Source organism: Dipodomys spectabilis, unplaced genomic scaffold, assembly GCF_019054845.1.
Source record: "Dipodomys spectabilis isolate Male_0828 unplaced genomic scaffold, ASM1905484v1 ptg000018l, whole genome shotgun sequence".
Classification (NCBI taxonomy): Eukaryota; Metazoa; Chordata; class Mammalia; order Rodentia; family Heteromyidae; genus Dipodomys; species Dipodomys spectabilis.
This window is the reverse complement of record NW_024870695.1, coordinates 4850230-4869811: the sequence shown is the minus strand read 5'-3', so window position 1 is coordinate 4869811 and position 19582 is coordinate 4850230. Positions and strand designations below refer to the sequence as shown.

General features: G+C 43.1%; 1 pseudogene; it reads right to left on the bottom strand.

Annotated features, from left to right (window-relative positions):
* LOC122101625 overlaps positions 1-19582 on the bottom strand; it is a 70224-nt pseudogene that overhangs the window by 12158 nt on the left and 38484 nt on the right.

Genomic DNA, 19582 nt, shown 5'->3' with positions numbered 1-19582 from the left:
ATAACCAGATTGATGATGTCATCTCCAACATGCAAGGCAAGTGCTCTACCACTGAGCCACCTTCCCAGCCCGGGACTTATATATATTAAGCATGCATTCTGCCTTTGAATTACATCTCCCTGCCCTCAATTATCTGAAAATTCTCCAAGGTCTTTATTTCTTATCTTGCATCTTCTTATACTATCTCACTCTGTGGTGAGCTAGCTAACCAAATGGTACTCAGCTCCCTGGACATGTAGATTTGTACATGACAATCATAATCCATGTGGTTCTTTACAGAATTCCATTCCCCGCCCCCTTTTTTTTCCTTCTAGTTTTCAGAAGTCTTGGTCCAAATGAGATCTTGTTCAGATTCCAATTTTAAAAAAACACCCAACAGTGGAGATCTCTGGCCCTAAAGCACTGTTTCTTACATGAAGATGATTTTGTCCATGTGCATTTGGCGATGTATGGAGATCTTCATTGTGATAACTGAGGAGAGGGGTTGCTCCTGGAATCTAGTATATGGAGGCCAGGGATAAAAATACATATTCCATAAAGCACAGGACAGCATCCCAACAAAGAATTACCTAGCCCCAAATGTCAATAATATCACGTTGAAACATCTGCTCTAAGGGAGAACATGTGTTTTTGGCTTGCTGCTTTATTTCTAGTTTCAACACATAGTGCAGCTCAACAGATATGTATTGAATGAAAGACTGAGGCAGGGATTGGGATCCAGCACATAGCTTAGCTGACCCCAGTGAAGACACTACTGACCCTTGCTTTCTGTGGAAGGTGGCTTTGTACTTTCTAAAGTCTTACCCTGTCAGTTACTCTGTGTGGTTCTCATGATGCTCCTGTATCATGATTAAGCAGACAAGCTGGAAAGCATACTGCAGACAAGGGATCAGATGGAACCCCATTTTCTGCCATCACACTATGCTATGAGTGTGAGGCTAGTTTCACTTTGGAGGAGGGAGTGCTGATCTCATCCTGGCACAGTGCCAGGTGATAGTCTTCCTGTGGCTCGGCCCTAGGTTCTCCATTTGGCTTATGCTTTCTGTAGGTTCTTCACTGTCTTTGTTGTGCAGTGGATATGTCTGGACTGAATTGGGATTCCCCAAGATAACTGCACTCAGCTTGTTACAGGATACTGCCTCTGAGAGCCTTCTCACCTGCCTAGTACTAACCCTCATCCTTTGTCATAGAGGGACTATGGGAGGAAAAACATATTTTACTGTGATACAAGGAGCTGAACAGAACCTGTACTTAGTTTGATGATGGGCAATTATGACCGCACTGGTCATGATATGGTGTTAGCATGATTGATACTTGTATTGTGGCTTAAGTGCAGATCAGGGAAAGAATTCTCAACTGCACTGTTATAACCACAGCCATCTTATTTAACAGGAGGCTGGTTGCAAGTAACTTATTAATAAAGAATTGCTTTAGGCTGGGAATGTGGCTCAGTGGTAGTGTGCTTGCCTAGCATGAATGAAGCCCTGAGTTCGATTCCTCAGTACCACATAAACAGAAAAGGCCAGAAGTGGCACTGTGGCTCAAGTGGTAGAGTGCTAGCCTTGAGCAAAAGAAGCCAGTGTCCCGGCCCTGAGTTCAAGCCCCAGGACTCGCAAAAATAAATAAATAAATAAATAAACAAACAAATAAAATTTCCAAGCTGGGTGCCAGTGGCTCACGCCTGTAATCCTAGCTACTCAGGAGGCTAAGGATCACGGTTCAAAGCCAGCCTGGCTAGGAAAGTATATTTATCTCTAATAAACCACTCGGAGAACCAGAAGTGGTGCTGTGGTTCAAGAGGTAGACTCTAGCCTTGAGCTGAAGAGCTGAGGGACAGCACCCAGGCCTAGAGTTCAAGCCCCATGAACCACCAAAATAAAAAGAAATGATGTCCTCTGTGAGGTACAGACAGCTCACCCCTGTAATACTAGCTACTCAAGATGGTAGTTCAAAGCCAGACAGGGTGAGAAAGTCTATGGTTATCTCCAATTAATGAGCAAACAGCTAGTGAGGCTGTGGCTCATGTAGCAGATTCCTAGTCCTTAGTGAAAAAGCTAAGGGATAGCACCTAGGACCTGAATTCAAGCCCAAGTACTGGCACAAAGGGAAGAAAACAAAAAAGATCTAAAAGAGAACTGAAAGTTGTATTTGTTTCTAGGTATGCTCAACAAATTGAGTAGAGAGCCCTGGAAGTTTTAGATACTTTATGGGGCGGCATCCTTTCTGATATTAATCTCACCTGTGTACTACCAGTTGTATCTGATGGGACAGGCCAGGAGTTGAGACACTCTAGTACTGACCGATTTGTAGAAACCAACTGGTAAGATAGGTAGGAGTTCCTGGGCTTTCCATTCAGGGAGGTGTCCCCTTACCAAGTTGATATTGGAGGAGAATGCTGGCCACAAGTTCTGTGTCCCACTGTACTCCTGCGTCATCAGGGAAGTCCCTGTAAGTGAGAAGCACAATTTGAAAACCTCTTCTTTTTTTTTGTTTTTCTCCCCGCTGCTGCCGCCGCCAGTCATGGGGCCTGAACTCTGGGCGTGGGTGCTGTCCCTCAGCTCTTCAACTCAAGGCTTTACCACTTGAGCAAGCCACAGCACCACTTCCAGCTTCTTCTGCTTATGTGGTGCTGAGGAATCAAACCCAGGGCCTCATGTATGCACTGTAAGTATCCCACCACTGAGCCACCTTCCCACCCCTAGAACACTTCTTCTAACCAGGCCCAACCTATCTCTAAACTCCAGGGCATGTGTGCCCATAAGTATGATAGGAATTAAGCTGGTGGTTGGGGAGTTCCTTATCCTTAAGGCACTCAGATTTCAGTTAAACAGATACAATTTACAGACATAAAACAACTAGAAATAGATACATAGTTCTTCCCAGTACCCTCTTGGGGCTTTGGCTTCTTGCTGAGGGGAAGAAACAGCATGAATAAGACAGGGCTCTGTCCACAAGTAGGGAAAGCAGATATGTTAATAAATAATATGTTAATAAAGGAAAAGTGATAAACACTTTGTAAGAACAATAGTAGACTCTGCATGTGGTGGTGTATTCCTATAATACTAGCTACTTAGGAAGCAGAGCCAGGAGGACAGTAGTTCCAGGCTAGCCTGAGTGTTTAACATGAGACTCTATCTGAAAGATTAAAAAAAAAAAAAGACAAAAGGAGGTTAGAAGTGGCTTTGTGGCTCCAAGTTGTAGAGTGTCAGCCTTGAGCACAAAGAGCTCAGGGACAGAACTCAGGCCCTGATTTCAGGCCCCACAACTGACAATTTTTTTTTTTTGGCAGGGGAGGAGGGGTCCGGTCATGGGGCCTGAACTCTGGGCCTGGGCGATGTCCCTCAGTTCTTCAGCTCAAGGCTAGCACTCTACCACTTGAGCCACAGCGCCACTTCCGGCTTTTCTCTTTTTGCTTATGTGGTGCTGAGGAATCAAACCTAGGGCCCCAGGTATGCAAGGGAAGTGCTCTACCACTGTGCCACCTTCCCAGCCCCTGACAATTTTTTTTTTAATGGAGTGAGATCATGGCTTAAGTGGTAAAGTGATACATGAACTTAGATAAGTTCTAGCTTTAGTAACAAAAATAATCCATAATAGCATATATAAGTAATATATGTATAATGTAATAGTGCTTTGATCAAATGTATAAAGGTCTATTTTTTGGGGGGGGTGGGAAAGGGGTTTGAAGTTGGGGACTATGTGCTGTCCATGAGCTTCTTTTGCTCAAGGCTAGAGCTCTACCACTTGAACCAACAGTTCTGCTTCCAGCTTTTTTAGGCTGTTTATTGGAGATAAGAGTCTCTTGGACCGGACCCCCCCAAAAAAAAAAAAAAATGTGACTGCAAAGCCAAAAATGTCAATACTAGGGACTGTCCATCACATCACAGGACCAGTCTCTGCCAATCAATCTGAAATGTATCTGTATGGCCCCTGGCCATATCTTTCTTTACTTTCTCCTATCTCTGAAATCTTCTGTCCTTTTTTGGTCCTTGTGCATGGATCAATTATATCAGCAGATCTAAGATTGAGACTTCAATTTGATCCATTTCTCATTATTAATAACCTTTTTTTTTAAACTGTATTTTTTTTGGTACTGAATATTTTTTTGTTTTGTTTTGTGTTTTGGTTTTTGTCAGTTGTGGGGCCTGAACTCTGGACCTGGGCACTGTCCCTCAGCTCCTCAGCTGAAGGCTAGTGCCTTACTACTTGAGCCACTGCACCACTTCCATGAACATTTTTTTATTTATGCACAGTTATAGGTAATTTTTCCAATATTTTACAATAATATGGTAGCAATAACAACAAAAGCAATAACAATATCTATTCTTGTTAGATGCTTATTGAAACTTCGATATTTGTTCTGTTATTTATTTTAATCTTCACTACTGCTGTGATTTAAGTATTTCATTACCCCCCACTTTATTAGTGAGCAAATTATCGCTGTTAGAAATAATTTATTTTTCCAAATTTATATAACTCTTTAGCATTTAATCTAGGTTTCTGGATACAGAGTCTGTGTAGTAATTTTTTTAAATCCATACCCTCAGTTTACTAAATATATCCTGAAACATTCTGTGAAAATGTCATTAAAAATCAGCTGGGTGCTGGTGGCTCACGCATGTAATCGTAGCTACTCAGGAGGCTGACATCTGAGGATCACGGTTCAAAGCCAGCCCAGGAAGGAAAGTCCGTGAGACTCTGATCTCCAATAAACCACTCAGAAAACTGGAAGTGGTACTGTGGCTCAAGTGGTAGAGTACTAACCTTGAGCTGAATAGCGGAGGGACAGCTCCCAGGCCCAGAGTTAAAGCCCCACAACCAACAAAAAAAGAAAACATCATAGTTTTGTTGTTTTTTTTTTGGGTCCGGTTGTAGGGCCTGAACTCTGGGCCTGGGCGCTGTCCCTCAGCTCTTCAACTCAAGGCTAGCGCTCTACCACTTGAGCCACAGCGCCACTTCTGGCTTTTTTATTTTTGCTTATATGGTGCTGAGGAATCGAACCCAGGGCCTCAGGCATGCAAGGCAAGTGCTCTACCACTGAGCCACCTTCCCAGCCCCACATCATAGTTCTTGAAGCTATTATTTCCAGAGTTTCTTCTCAGACAATATACTGATGCAACAAATCACTTAAACTCAGCTTTTCAGATTTTTTTTTTTTTGGTCTGGTCGTGGAGCTTGAACTGGGCCTGGGCGCTGTCCCTCAGCTCTTCAGCTCAAGGCTAGCACTCTACCACTTGAGCCACAGCGCCACTTCCAGCTTTTTTTTTTCTGCTTATGTGGTGCTGAGGAATGGAACCCAGGGCCTCATGCATGCAACACAAGCACTTTACCACTGAGCCACCTTCCCAGCCCATAACTCAGCTTTTCAGTAGTATATACTTCTTGCAATTTTTCCTTTTCCTTCCGTTTACATTTGTGTTAGCAATTCTGAGATAATTCATTAACATTACTGTCTCAAATTTTATATCTCTACAAATTCATGGTGTGAAAAGGATATATGGAATAACACAAAGATAACAACAGAAATGTAAATTCAATATATACAAGCAGCAAAACATCAACAACCTGAAGGTTTAACTGTTGTGATAAATTGTACCCAGATAATAAATATGTATCTGCCAAGACACAGAGGCCACTGACCACTAACCTAGTGGTTCCAAATTTAAGGCATAGGTATACTTTGAAGAATGTACACTAAGAGAGTAAAAGGATTTCTATCAGGATAATGATAACTATTTCAATATCATAATACATTTCAAATTTGTGACCTCTCAAACCACTGAAGTTTCCTATAGTGTACTTAAGGGACTTTGGGGAAATACAATTCTTTGACTTTGTATTTTGAGATAATTTTAGATTTATAGAATAATTACAAAAATAGTTTAAAGAGCTACTTGTCTTTTATCAGCATCTCCTAAGGCTGAAAACCCAGAGAATCTTAGTATAATTACCAAGAGATATAATGCTTTAAACTGAACTGCTTTAGTTTATAGGCTTTATTGGTACTCACCAACATTTTTTACTGAAACTCTATTTTCATCACAAAATCTAATCTAGCCTGCTTAGTTATGCTGTCTTCTTAGTTTACCTAATCTGTAACAATTCCTTGGTCTTTTCTTGTCTTTCAATAACTATGGCCTTGAGGCTTTTAAATATTAACTATTCAAGTGAAAGGCTGGAACAAAGTCTTCTAAGCCAGCCCTCATAAACAGGCTGGGGTAGTAATACTAATATCAGATAAAACATATTTCAAATTACAATTAGGAAAACAAAGAAGGGCATTTCATATTAATAAAGTGAACTCTCCATTAGGTTTCTGTCTGATGTGGTTCCCTGGTCTTGGTTATTTTCTTCGGGTTATATTCCTCCTTTTTATATATTTTTGTAGTGCTGGCTTCTTGTTCATGAATTCCTTTAATTTTTCTTTATTATTACAAATTTTAGTTTCTCTGTTGAATGTGAATGCTAGTTTCTCTGATATACTAGTCTGGGTTGGCAGTTATGGTTTTCAGGGCTTGGGTGGTATTTTTCCATAAACTATATGAGACTCATAGAAGTTTCTGCCTGGGCTAATTCCAACTGTGATCCTCAGATCTCAGCCTCCTGAGTAGCTTGGAGACTCTTATCTGAAATTAACTACCTAAAAAGCTGAGCTGAGCTGTGGCTCAAGTGGTAGAGTACTTGAGTGGACAGTGCCCAGGCCCTGAGTTCAAGCTCCAGGAATGGCATACACACACACACACACACACACACACACACACACACACACACACAGTGTTCACACACACACACACACACACACACACACACACACACACACACACACACACACACACACACACACACACAGTGTTCTCCTGGAAATTTTCAAGTTAATAGAACATTAGTATCATTATATTTAGTAATCTTATAAATGAAAATTTGTACTGGGTATCGGTTGCTCATGCCTATGATCCTAGCTACCCAGGAGGCTGAGATCTGAGGATCGTGGTTCCAAGCCAGCCCAGGCAGGAGAGTCCATGAGACTCTTATCTCCAAGAAACTGCCAAAAAAGCTGAAAGTAGAGCTGTGGCTCAAGTGGTAGAGCGCTAGCCTTGAGCAAAAGAAGTCAGGTACAACACCCAGGCCCAGAGTTCAAGCCCCAAGACAGTCAAAAAAAAAAAAAAAATTGCGCTTTCTCTGCTCTTTCTAGCTTTTTCTAGCTCTTTCCTACTCTTCTCTTTCTCAGCTCCCTTCTCTTTCCTAGCTCTCTTTCCTACCTTTCCCAGATGCTCTCTTTTCTAGCTCTTTTTTCTCTTTTCTAGCTATTTTCTCTCTCTTTTCCAGCTCTCTCTCTTTCCCAGTTCTCCCAGTTCTCTTTCCCAGGCCTTTCTCCACCGTGTGGAGGACCAAGATGGCCTAGTGCCAGCCCGAACAATGAATAAACCTACCCCTTATCTGAAAAAAAATATTGCATATTTTTACCTTTTTTTTTTTATATAGGTGTAAGGTCCGCTCCTGGATGGTGAGTAGACTCCACCCTCCTCGCAGCAAAGTCTCCACCCAGTACCTGCGTTACCTAGGCAACTGGAACACCTGGAAGAGGTCACATCTGCATCCGCTGAGGTCACATCTGAATTTGATGTGGCCACACCTTTCTCCGCCCATACCCTACATAAGGCCTAGCCCAGGCCCAGACTCTCTTTTTCTCGCTCTGTTCTTTTCTAGCTCTCGCTCTTGCTCTTCTTTTCTAGCTCTCTCTCTGCTCTAGCTCTTTCCTCTCTCTTTCCCAGCCACGTGGAGTGCCAACCTTGCCTGGTCCCAGCAGGTCTACTGAATAAACCTACCCCTTACCTGAAAACCACGTGCATGCTGGTGCAGTTTTTACTCGGTTACCTCTTTTAAAAAACCTAACAGTAGGTAAGATAAACATTAGGTGAAACTGGAACTCTGGTTTAAACAGGTTACCAGCAGTTATCAGCACGGATATTTATTTTATTTATTTTTTTTGAGAATCTTTTTAAATTTTTAAATTTTTTATTATCTTTAAGTAGTTGTGCAAAGAAGTTCCCATTCTACAAAACAGTATATGAGGGCTGGGAAAGTGGCTCAGTGGTAAAGCGCTTGCCTTGCATGCATGAGGCCCTGGGTTCAATTCCTCAGCACCACATAAGCAAAAAGAAAAAAGCCGGAAGTAGCACTGTGGCTCAAGTGGTAGAGCGCTAGCCTTGAGCTGAAGAGCTGTGGGACAGCACCCAGGCCCAGAGTTCAAGCCCCACAACCAACCAAAAAAAAAAAAAGTGTCCTGGACTTTTCCTGCCTGGCCTGGCTTTGAATGGTAATCCTCATGTCTGAGTCTGCTGAGTAGCTAGGATTATAGGCGTGAGCCACCAGTCCCTGGCAACCTTTTATTTTATTTTTTATTTTTTGGTCCATCGTGGGGCTTGAACTCTGGGCTTGGGCGCTGTCCTTGTGCTCTGAAGCTCAAGGCGAGCGCTCTACCGCTTGAGCCACAGCACCACTTCCGGTTTTCTGGTGGTTTATTGGAGATAAGAGTCTCACGAACTTTCCTGCTCGCACTGGCTTTGACCCACGATCCTCAGATCTCAGTCTCCTGAGTAGCTAGGATTGCAGGCATGAGCCACTGGCGCCTGGCTTAACCTTTTATTTTTGAGGGAATATAAAATTGAACATTTCAAGCAGATTAATGTGGAAAAAGTGACTATTTTCACATCAACTATGTAAGTTGTTCTTTGCTCAAAATTCCAAGGTCTGGGCCCAAATAATAACTTTCTGCCCAGTTTCTTTTTTCTGATAGAGAAGCAATCCTGCTCTGATTGCCTTGTTGGCTTGAATGTAAACAGGAGTGTTGGAGTCAGCCTTCAGCCTTTTACTTAAGAGACAGCTGGTGAATGACCTTTCGCTGTTTTTCTTTTTCCTCTCTTTGATGGCTGGAATTTGTACACACTAATTAGAATAAGAGTAGCCATTTTTATTCATGAAGTAATCTTAGGCTTGAAAGGCAGAGCAACTGAATGGCAAAAGAAAAAAAAAACACAACAAAAAATCAGACTCAGGCCCTGAGGGTTATGGTGACTAAGCCATCATACCATTCCAGACAGTATGCTGGCTCTTACTACAGTTTTAGTTTTCTGATATTTATAGCTGAACCAATTCCTAATTTATAGATGATGCAATTTTTTTGTGTGTGTGCCAGTCCTGGAGCTTGAACTAAGGGCCTTGGCCATTGTGCCTGAGCTGCTTTTGCTCAAGGTTAGCACTCTACCACTTAAGCCACAGTGCCACTTCAGGTTTTTTCCCTATATGTGGTACTGAGGAATCAAACCCAGAACTTCATGCATGCTAGGCAAGCACTCTACCACTATGCCACATTTCCCAACCCCCATCAGATTCTTATCTCTAACTAACCACTAAAAATCCAGCAGTAGAGCTGTTTCTTAGGTTGTAGAGCACTAACCTTGAGCAAAAAAGCCTCAACCACAGCACTCAGGCTTTGAGTTATAGGACAAATACACTAAAACAAAAAACTAGTAAAGAATAGGGATAGGGCATAGTTCAAGTATTGTAGCATCAGCCTACCATGCTTGAGGCTCTGATTCAAATCCTAGTACCACCAAAAGCAAAACATACATACACACAAAAAAGACTGCTCTTTCCTAAAAGGTACATATTTATAATTTATTTAAAAAAAAAGACAGACGAAAAACGAACTTTACAACTTTGGTGGGGAGGGACAGGGGTGGGGGAGGATACGAAGGGATGGGAAGGGGAAACAAAGCAGGAGGCTACAATGCTTGATAAGAAATGTGCTCATTATCTTACCCCCGTAATTGTAACCCCTCTGTACAGTATTTTCACAATAAAAATATATTAAAAAGACAGAGAAAGAACATATAAGAACTGTTAGGAAGGGTAGACAAAAACTGTGTAAACTCCCAAGGAGTACAACACCAAGGGAGTATTCTAAAAAGGCGGAACACATAGAGGCAGAGGGATGGAAGAAATGCATTTCATAGGCTGAAAGGAAAAGCTAGGAAGTACAACTCATATCAAGTCTATGCTTTCTAAAAATCCAAGGTGCTTTATGCTTACTTCCTGATCCTTATATGCTCTCTGACAAGTCTAATTCAATTACTTCTATGGTTGGAAAAACCTGATTACAAAACAGTTACTCATTTGTATGATGAGTTACATAGTCATTAGGAGGCTATCGAGAAATAGAATAGATTACATATATTGTAAAGACTACAACTTTGCCTTGTTAACTAAACCCTCTTCCTGGGAAATTACCTGTATGCCAGTCAAAACCAGTATGACAGTAGTAATCAAGGCTCAAGAAGCCAAACCTAACAATTTTTCATTGCCTATCCTATCTGACTAAGGTAAGAATCAGGTCATGGATTTGCTCCAACAACAGGGATTTTCCTAAAACACTTTCCTGAAGCCCACTGCTTTCCAAATTCATACAACTGCAGGCCTAAAAGAAAGGACTTTAGAATTCCTAGAAACTTCTTTTAATTATTAACAAGGCCTTTCACGGCTTTTTTTTTTTTTTTTTTGGCCGGTCATGGGACTTGAACTCTGGGCCTGGGCACTATCCCTCAGCTCTTGCTCAAGGTGAGCGCTTGACCACTTGAACTACAATGCCACTTCCAGTTTTCTGAATGGTTTATTGGAGATAAGAGTCTCACAGACTTTCATTCCCAGGCTGGCTTTGAATTGTGATCCTCAGATCTCAGCCTCCTGAGTGGCTAGGATTACAGATGTGAGCCACTGGCTCCTGGCTTTCACAGCTTTTATAGCAAGAATTTATTTGAAATAATTTTTTATGCTCTTTAGTTATTAACAAGGCCCTTCATGGCTTTTACAGCAAGAATTTCTTTGAAATACTTTTTTTTTCATTCCATTACTAGAGCTTGAACTCAGGGCCTGGGTACCTGTCCCTTAGCTTTTTTGCTCAAGGCTGGTGTTCTACCACTTAAGACACAGTTCCACTTCTGGTGTTTTTCTGGATAATGGGAGGTAAGTCTCATGGACTTCTGCTTCAAACTGTGTTTTCAGATGTCAGCCTCTTGAGTAGCTAGGATTACAGTCATGAGTCAATGGCTTCTGGCTCTTTAAAGGAATTTAAATGAAAAAAATACAGAATTTTCTTAGATGCTGGTATATCTGGATGAGTTTCCCAGCTATGAAGTAGAGCCAAGTGCCAGTGGTTCTTGCCTGTCACCCTAGATGCATGGGAAGCTGAGATCATGAAGCCAGAAGTTCCAAACTGGCTCAAGCAGAAAAGTCCACAACACTCAATCTCAATGAAAGAAGGGGGGAATGCTAGTACATACGTGTCATCCCAGCTATAGTAGAAAGTGAAAAGCAGCAGGATCATAGTATTGGTGTATATGTAGGCAGAAAGTATGACTCTAGCTCAAAAATAACCAGGTCAAAGAAAAAAATAACTGATAGTTGGGCTCTACGATGAAGGCCTAGAGTGCAAACACCAATATCACTAAAAATAGAAAAAGTAAAATGGAGTGACTGCCTGAAACAGATGGAGAAGGAGAAGTGATGCCAAGTTCCTGGCCAGGTGTTGTCCAGGTAAAGCTCAGATGACAACTCTGTAGGACTGAGTGGGACAAGGGGGTGGTGGGTGTCAGTTACTGCAGTTTCAACTACGGACTGCAGTGGGCAGTGGATGAGTCCTCTCCCTTACCTGGATGTGCCACTGTCCCCTGAGAGGAATTACAGTCAGCAGGGTCCATTTTGCCCAACCCTCAATTCACAAATGACAAACTGCAAGCTCTGAATGAGCTAGGCTCTGCAAGGCCACAGTTAAACCCAGACCTTCCAATTCAGAGGCTTTATAGCTTTCCACTCCATGATTCTACCGCTTAAATCAATCAGGTGGTGGTTCCCTATGACAGCCAGCAGAAGAGAATGAACACAAAACAGAACTTCCATAAGTGCTATCAAAAGGAATCTGAGGACTAGTTAAGATATTTAAAAAACCTATTAAGGGGCTGGGAAGGTGTCTCAGTGGTAGAGTGCTTGTCTTGCATGCATGAGGCCCTGGGTTTGATTCCTCAGCACCACATAAACAGAAAAAGCTGGAAGTGGTGCTGTGGCTCAAGTGGTAGAGCCCTAGCCTTGAGCTGAAGAGGTGCAGGACAGCACCTAGGCCCAGAGTTCGGGCCTCATGACCGACAAAAAAGAAAACAAAAACAAAAACCTATTAAGGTGGTTGTGAACTTGATGTGGTGATATACACCTGTAATCTCCGGATTCTGTAGGCGGAGGCAGAAAGACCATGAGTTTTGTGGCAGCTCGGGCTACATAGCCAGACCTTGTTTCAGAGAAAAAAAGAATAGGGAAGATTGTTGGGAATATGGATGTGCATTATAGCTCAGTGATAGAGTGCTTGTCTAGAAGAACTGAGATTTATCTCCAACACCACAAAGCAGGGGAGGGGGTGATTATATAAAGAAAATAGACAATTTATCAAGGGAGAAATGCAAACTGCCAATATAATTGCCTATATACAGTGAACTTTTCTGTTCCTCAAAAAGAATTAAAAAATTTGTGCCAAGTGCCCATGGCTCATGCCTGTAATTCTAACTACTCAGGAGGCTAAGATCTAAGGATCAAGGTTCAAAGCCATCCCTTGAGACTCTATCCTTTCATTTTTTTGGGGGGGGATTCCAGTCATGGGGCCTGAACTCTGGGCCTGGGCACTGTCCCTCAGCTCTTCAGCTCAAGGCTAGTGCTCTACCACTTGAGCCACAGCTCCACTTCTGGCTTTTTTCTTTTTGCTTATGGGGTGCTGAGGAATCGAACCCAGGGCCTCATGCATGCAAAGCAAGCTCTCTACCGCTGAGCCACCTTCCCAGCCCCCCCTTGAGACTCTAGTTCCAAGTAATCACTAAAAAAAAGCCAGAAGTATGTGGTTCAAGTGGTAGAGCAATAGCCTTGAGCCAAAAGAAGTATAGGAACACTGAATTCAAGCCCTGAGTTCAGGACCAGCAAAAAATAAAAAAAAGAATGAAAGAGCTGGGCACTAGTGGCTCACACCTGTAATCCTAGCTACTCAGTAGGCTGAGTTCTGAGGATCAGGATTCAAAGCCAGCCCAGGCAGGAACGTCCATAAGACTCTTATCTCCAGTAAACCACTAGAAAAGTGGAAGTGGTGCTGTGGCTCAGATGGTAGAGTGCTAGCCTTGAGCTAAAGAGCTGAGGGACAGCTCCCAAGACCAGAGTTCAAGTCCCACAACCAACAAAAAAAATAGGCGGGGGCTGGGAAGGTGGGCTCAGTGGTAGAGTGCTTCCCTTGCATGCATGAGGCCCTGGGTTCCATTCCTCAGCATCACATAAAAAGAAAAAGCTGGAAGTAGTGCTGTGGCCCAAGTGCTAGCCATGAGCTGAAGAGCTGAGGGACAGTGCCCAGACCCAGAGTTCAGGCTCTACAACTGACCAAAAAAAAAGAATGAAAGAAACCCAATATTGAAGCAAGATGTCTGTTTAGAGAAGGGCACAGGTAAGGAGAACTAACATACCATTGGCAGGTGTTTAAATTGCTACAATAAGTCAACTTGGTCATATGTAATTATGTGTGCCCTATGATTCTGTACTGCTAGAATTTTATCCTAAGGAAATAGAGAAGCTTAAACACTGAAGTCAGAGCAGGAGAGATACTATATTCACTGCAATTAGAGCAGAAAGAGGCCAGCAGTTCAGTTGCTTTACCACCAGGGAGCAATTTCTCTTAACTCCTGAATTGTGGCTTATGAAAAAATGTTAAAGCTAACACAGAATTGTTGGAGCATGTTCAGAGTAAAAGCAAAGAAAGCATAGATACACATGAGATTTGGAAGGTTAAAAGTACAACCAATTAATCCTCTCAAGTCTCTAAACTTGAATTTTGCTTGTTTTCTTAAAAACAGTAAGACTTACAAGGAGGAAATACATACAAAGAAACTGAACTTTCAAAACAAAATGTCTGTAAGAACTTCTACATAAAGGGCTCTGAATGTATTCAAGTCTCCCAAGATTCTAGCCTCAGCTTCCTGGAAAGCAGAGCCTAGGACAAAGGCCTAACCTCAGTGAGCAGTTCTGGGGAATGTGGGCCATGAGGAGCTGAAGGGAGGGAAGCAGGGAAAGGGAAAGCCTTTACTGATTTGGTTCTAATTGCAGATGCTGGCTGGGTGATCCCATGGGACGCTCTAAAAGGTGCATGAAAAGTATCTTAGAACTGTCCTCCTTGCCAGGAGAAAAAAAGGAAGCATTTTTCTCCACAGGAGTCATTCTATGAAATTCAGGGCTGAGCACACTTGAGTAGACAAGACTCTGAGGAACCCTGGGGCAGAAAGCAAGTAGAACAGAGCAAAGCTGAAGCTGCCTAGGGTCATTCAGATATCTTAGAGCATCTGGAAGTAGGGGTGTCAGGAATCCAAGTTGTGTGTGGGGGAGTAGAAAAGGAGCAAAATTGGAAGTTGGGGGAGACTGTGAAACACACACACACACACACACACACACACACACACACGTGCCAGTACTGAGGCTTGAACTCAAAGCCTAGGTGCTGTCACTTAGCTTTTTTCCAGTACCACTTCTGGCTTTTAGGTGGTTAATTGGAGATAAGAGTCTCATACCATTTCTGCCTGGGTTAGTTTTGATCCTCAGATCTCAGATACCTAGGTAGTTAGGATTATAGACAGGAGCCTGGTTTATGCACTTTTCTTTCTTTCTTTCTTTCTCTTTCTCTCTCTTTTTCTCTTTCCTTTTTGTTGGTTGTGGGGCCTGAACTGGCCTGGGTGCTGTCCTTGACTCTTCAGCTCAAGGCTAGCACTCTACCACTTGAGCCACAGCACCACTTCTGGCTTTTTCTGTTTATGTGGTGCTGAGGAATCGAACCCAGGGCCTCATGCATGCAAGGTAAGCACTCTACCACTGAGCTACCTTCCCAGCCCTGAACCTTTTTTCTTTCTTTCTTTTTTTCTTTTCTTTTTTTGCAGTCCTGGGGCTTGAACTCAGGACCTGGGTACTGTTCCTGAGCTTCTTTTGCTCAAGGCTAGCGCTCTACCACTTGAGCCACAGTGCCACTTCTGGATTTTCTGTGTGGTGCTGAGAAATTGAACCCAGGGCCTCGTGAATTCAAGGCGAGCATTCTACCACTGATCCACCTTCCCAGAGCTTATGCGTATTTCTGACCTGGACTAAGTAAGTACTCACTGTACTAACTAACCATGGAGCTAAGTTTCAGAGGTAAATATGGATATAAGCCATGGTCCCCTTCCTTAGGAAGCTTATGACTGAGTGGGTTGAGAGCTGGATACCTGCTAAATGAGAGAGAATCTGGCATGGAAAGGAGAGAGGAGTATGGAAGGAGGTTTGGCTTTGAAACCTCCAAAGAGAAAAAGGTTAGTATTTTGGTAGCCTTCAAACACTGCAGAGGGAAGCGGTCACTTGCCAACAAGCTAGTTGGTTGGATGTATACAAGCCTGACAAGCCCTTGGGGGTAAAGGGAAGATTTAGCAAACACAGTGTTAAAATTGTTGAAAAATGCCCCAGACTTCCAGCCCCGCCCTTGACCTCAGTGTTCAGTAAACAAGCCTGCCTCACAGCCTGTGAGCGTTCATAAAAATAATGGTTGTTTTCTACTGGGGAGTATCTTCAAACTCTGACCTTTCCTGCACAGTCTAATGACTCACCCTGGCTGGCACTCTTTAAAGCTGGGTCAGCAGAGCCATGGAAATGCTCTGGGAAAAGCTTCAGAGGGGGGATCAGTCCCTTCCTTTGGTCACCAGATGCACACAAGGGAAGCCCCCTTCTCTCCTCTCCCTTTCTAGGACCCCAGGAGACCTTCTCCCCTGAGACCCAGCCCAGTACAATGACAGACAGTTCTGTCTGGCTGTGCTGTGCTGGAGCTCAAGTAGGGTTAGGTAATAGCTTATATCTCTGAAAACCCAGTCCCACTTTCGCACACTGCACTCTGAACTTTAATACGGACTCTCGCGGCTTGCACACCCTTATTTGGTCTTGTGGCTTGTGCAGCTAGAGCTGGGAGAGTCAGACACCCTTCCTCCACCCACCTCTGGCATATTTCTAAACTAGATACTTCCTTTGTCATCCAAAGTGGGCAAGGGTCTGTAAGATTCAATGTAACACTCGGACCTGCCTAGAGCCAGAAAATACCTGCCCTTGGCCTCTCCCCACCCAGGGTCTTCTGGGAGGCAAGGGTTGTGTCCAAGGATTGAGATTAAGGTGGGGCCCAGCAGCTTGAACTCATTAAAACCAGGGGTGTACAAAGGACTTGGATCTAAGCTGAAGAAAGGTAGAAGGACATTCTAAAGCAGAAAGGGCCCACGACTTTTCGAGATGTGTTTGGATCTTTGCAGACTAGAGACAAAGGCAAGTTCAGCGAGGAAAGGCAAAGGGAAAACAAGAAGGGAAAAGTCCATCTAAAAAAAGGAAGAGGGCTGAAGAAGTTTATAAAAAAATCAACCCATTTTATGAAGTAACTGCTCTGATTAGGAGCTTATCTTGTCAAGCAATTCAGGAACCTAATTATAGACTAAATGTCCCATGAGATCCTTATCATATAAGGCTTTAAGTTCTCAAAAGGAACCCTGAAATAGTTTCTTTCCTGTAGCTTATGAAAAGGATTTCTAAATCACATATGGGAATCAGTTACCTGTGCTTATCTTTCTCAGACAGATGCATTTCATATCATTACAACAAAGCTTGCAAAGTGCTGGTGAGAAATCTTTCTTTAAAACTTAGCCATCTGCTGTTTAATGTGACTACTGAAAAACAAAAGAATCTATTCACTGACTCTATTCAAAGAGGTCAGAGTTCTGCTTACTCAGACCAGCTCCCACCCTCCAACCCCCCGTGGAGTGCTTTAAGAGCCAGCTGTCTAAATCTAAACCCCTTTTCCCTACTCCCTTACTTCCCACAGAGTGTGGTGGTAAACCTAGGATGAGAACTCAGTAACTGCTTTTGCTAAGCCTGGACTCCTCACTTGAGTTTCCAAGGTAACTGCACAAAAGCCCAGTCCCTCTGTCTTCATTTTGAGTCTCCTTTCCCTTGGGTCCCATTTCTGCCCCATAGGCCTGCCAATCACTTTAGGAGTATCCCTCTAGAATACAAGACTGGTACTCCTAAATGTATCTATCTCTTCTTACCCTCTTTTAAGGTAAAAGGCCCACAGAATATCTAAGGTTCTTTACTCTCAGCTTTTATGACATCTGTTCCAGATTCTGCCAAAGATGAATGAAAGTCTTCAGTCATTGTCCTAAATCTATAGTCACCTTGCAGACAGATTACTCCATGATGGACTCACCCCCTAATGGATCCATTGCCCCATGATGGAAACTGGGGCTGCGGGCCATGCTTGGCGCTCATCTCATGGGAGCTGGATTGTCTCCTCAGGTGATATGGACTTCTTCAGACTCCTTGCAGGGTAGGACTGAGATAATGACCAAGACTTGGCCACACTGTGCCCAAGACTGCTTAATTATGCACATCTCTTGTCTGCTTCTCCAATCCTTTCCTTATCTAAATCTTATTTAAAGCTCCTATCAGTACACCAAGGATGGGCTGAGACACTTCCCAGTATGATTGTACTGAAAATTAAATTTCTATCATACATCTTTCATGTCTAGAAGTAGAGGAAGAAGGCTGACCAAGAGGTCTGAGGCATCTTTCAGAGGGACTACAGGGAGGGTGGTGGTACCAACAGCACAGATATGAGAATAGAAAGTGCCTGGAAGAGGGCTGAAAATAAAACACTCAAGACTTATAAAGAAAGCAAGAGGAGGGCCACAGAGAGGACTGGGAGCTGGAGTTGGAGACTTCCTGTCTGGTGGCTTGGGATAGTACATAAACATTTACCAAACATTACCAGCATGCCAACAATATGCTAAGGATATGCCTGAGCATGAGGAACCCAAAGCTTGCCCATTTATAAAATGGCTCTTGTGAGCAACGTCCTCGTGGCCATCTAAGTTCCAGATGGAGCAGGGGCAGGATGCATTCTACTCCCTCTGAGGAATTCCAGTAGGGCCAAGGGACTAAGGACAGAGACAGCAGTGAGTTTAATGGCTAGCCAAGAGCAACTTGTGCAGATGTGCCTGAACTGTGGAAGATCCCTGAAGTAATCATCATGAATGACTCCGAAATTGTGATTTGCTGGCTCAGGCCCGTAATCCTAGCTACTCAGGAGGCTGAGATTTCAGATTTGGAGTTTGAAACCAGCCAGGGCAGCAAAGTCCATGAAACTCTTTTCTCCAATTAACCACCCAGAAAAGCCAGAAGTGGAGCTCAATTCATACATCTGGGAGTCCTTCTAGCTTCCTCTACTTTATGTTTGTTTTGTGTTTGCTTCTGAGACAGGCTCTTTCTTAGTAGCTCAGCCTAGCCTTGAATTCATTATGTGACCCTTTCTGGTAACACTCTGGCCTGAGCCTCCTGGATGCTGGGATTACAAGCCCCCACCCTCACTCTCATCTTGTTTTTGGGTAGGGAAGGAGATCATGTGTCTGTTTGATAATAAGAGAATTGAACAAACAAATATAGGAAAAGCCCAAATGAACTAAGAATTAGGGAAGGGAATGTGGCTTAGTGGTAGATGCTTGCCTAGCATGCTTGAAGCCCTGGGTTTGATTTCTCTCTATCACATAAATAGAAAAAGCTGGAAGTGATGCTGTGGCTTAAGTGGTAGAGTGCTAGCCTTGAGCAAAAAGAAGCTCAGGGACAGTGCCCAGGCCTAGAGTTCAAGCCCCAAGACTGCCAAAAAAAAAGGAAAAGAAATAAGAATTAGTAGCAGTAAGTGAAAAATTCCATTAATGCATATTATAGGTATAAAAATTATATACCATATATGTGGCAAAGATCAGGTGTACTGATCAGGTGTATTGAAGCTGTAATCAACAGATATCAAGATCTTGGCAACTAGTCCTGGCAAACAGATTATTAATAATTGTCTTTTTTTTTTTGGGTCCAGTCGTGGGCCCTGAATTCTGAGCCTGGGCACTGTCCATCAGCTCTTCAGCTCAAGGCTAGTGCTCTACCATTTGAGCCACAAGCACCACTTCTGACTTTTTTCTTTTTGCTTATGTGGTGCTGAGGAATCGAACCCAGGGCCTCAGGCATTCAAGGCAAGCGCTCTACAACTGAGCCACCTTCCCAGCCCATTGGTAATTGTCTTAATAGGTCATTAGTAAGTATACTTTTTTGTTGTTGTTGCTGTAAAGCTGATGTACAGAGGGGTTACAGTTACATAAGTTAGGTAATTAGTATATTTCTTTTTTTTTTTTTTTTTGGGGTCCGGTCATGGGGCCTGAACTCTGGGCCTGGCTGCTGTCCCTCAGCTCTTCAGCTCAAGGCTAGTGCTCTACCACTTGAGCCACAGCACCACTTCCGGCTTTTTTCTTTTTGCTTATGTGGTGCTAAGGAATCGAACCCAGGGCCTCTGGCATGCAAGGCATGCGCTCTACTACTGAGCCACCTTCCCAGCCCCTATATTTCTTTTTTAATAGTATCACCTCCTCCCTCATTTCTATACTGTTTTAAATCTAGGGATTTACTTATT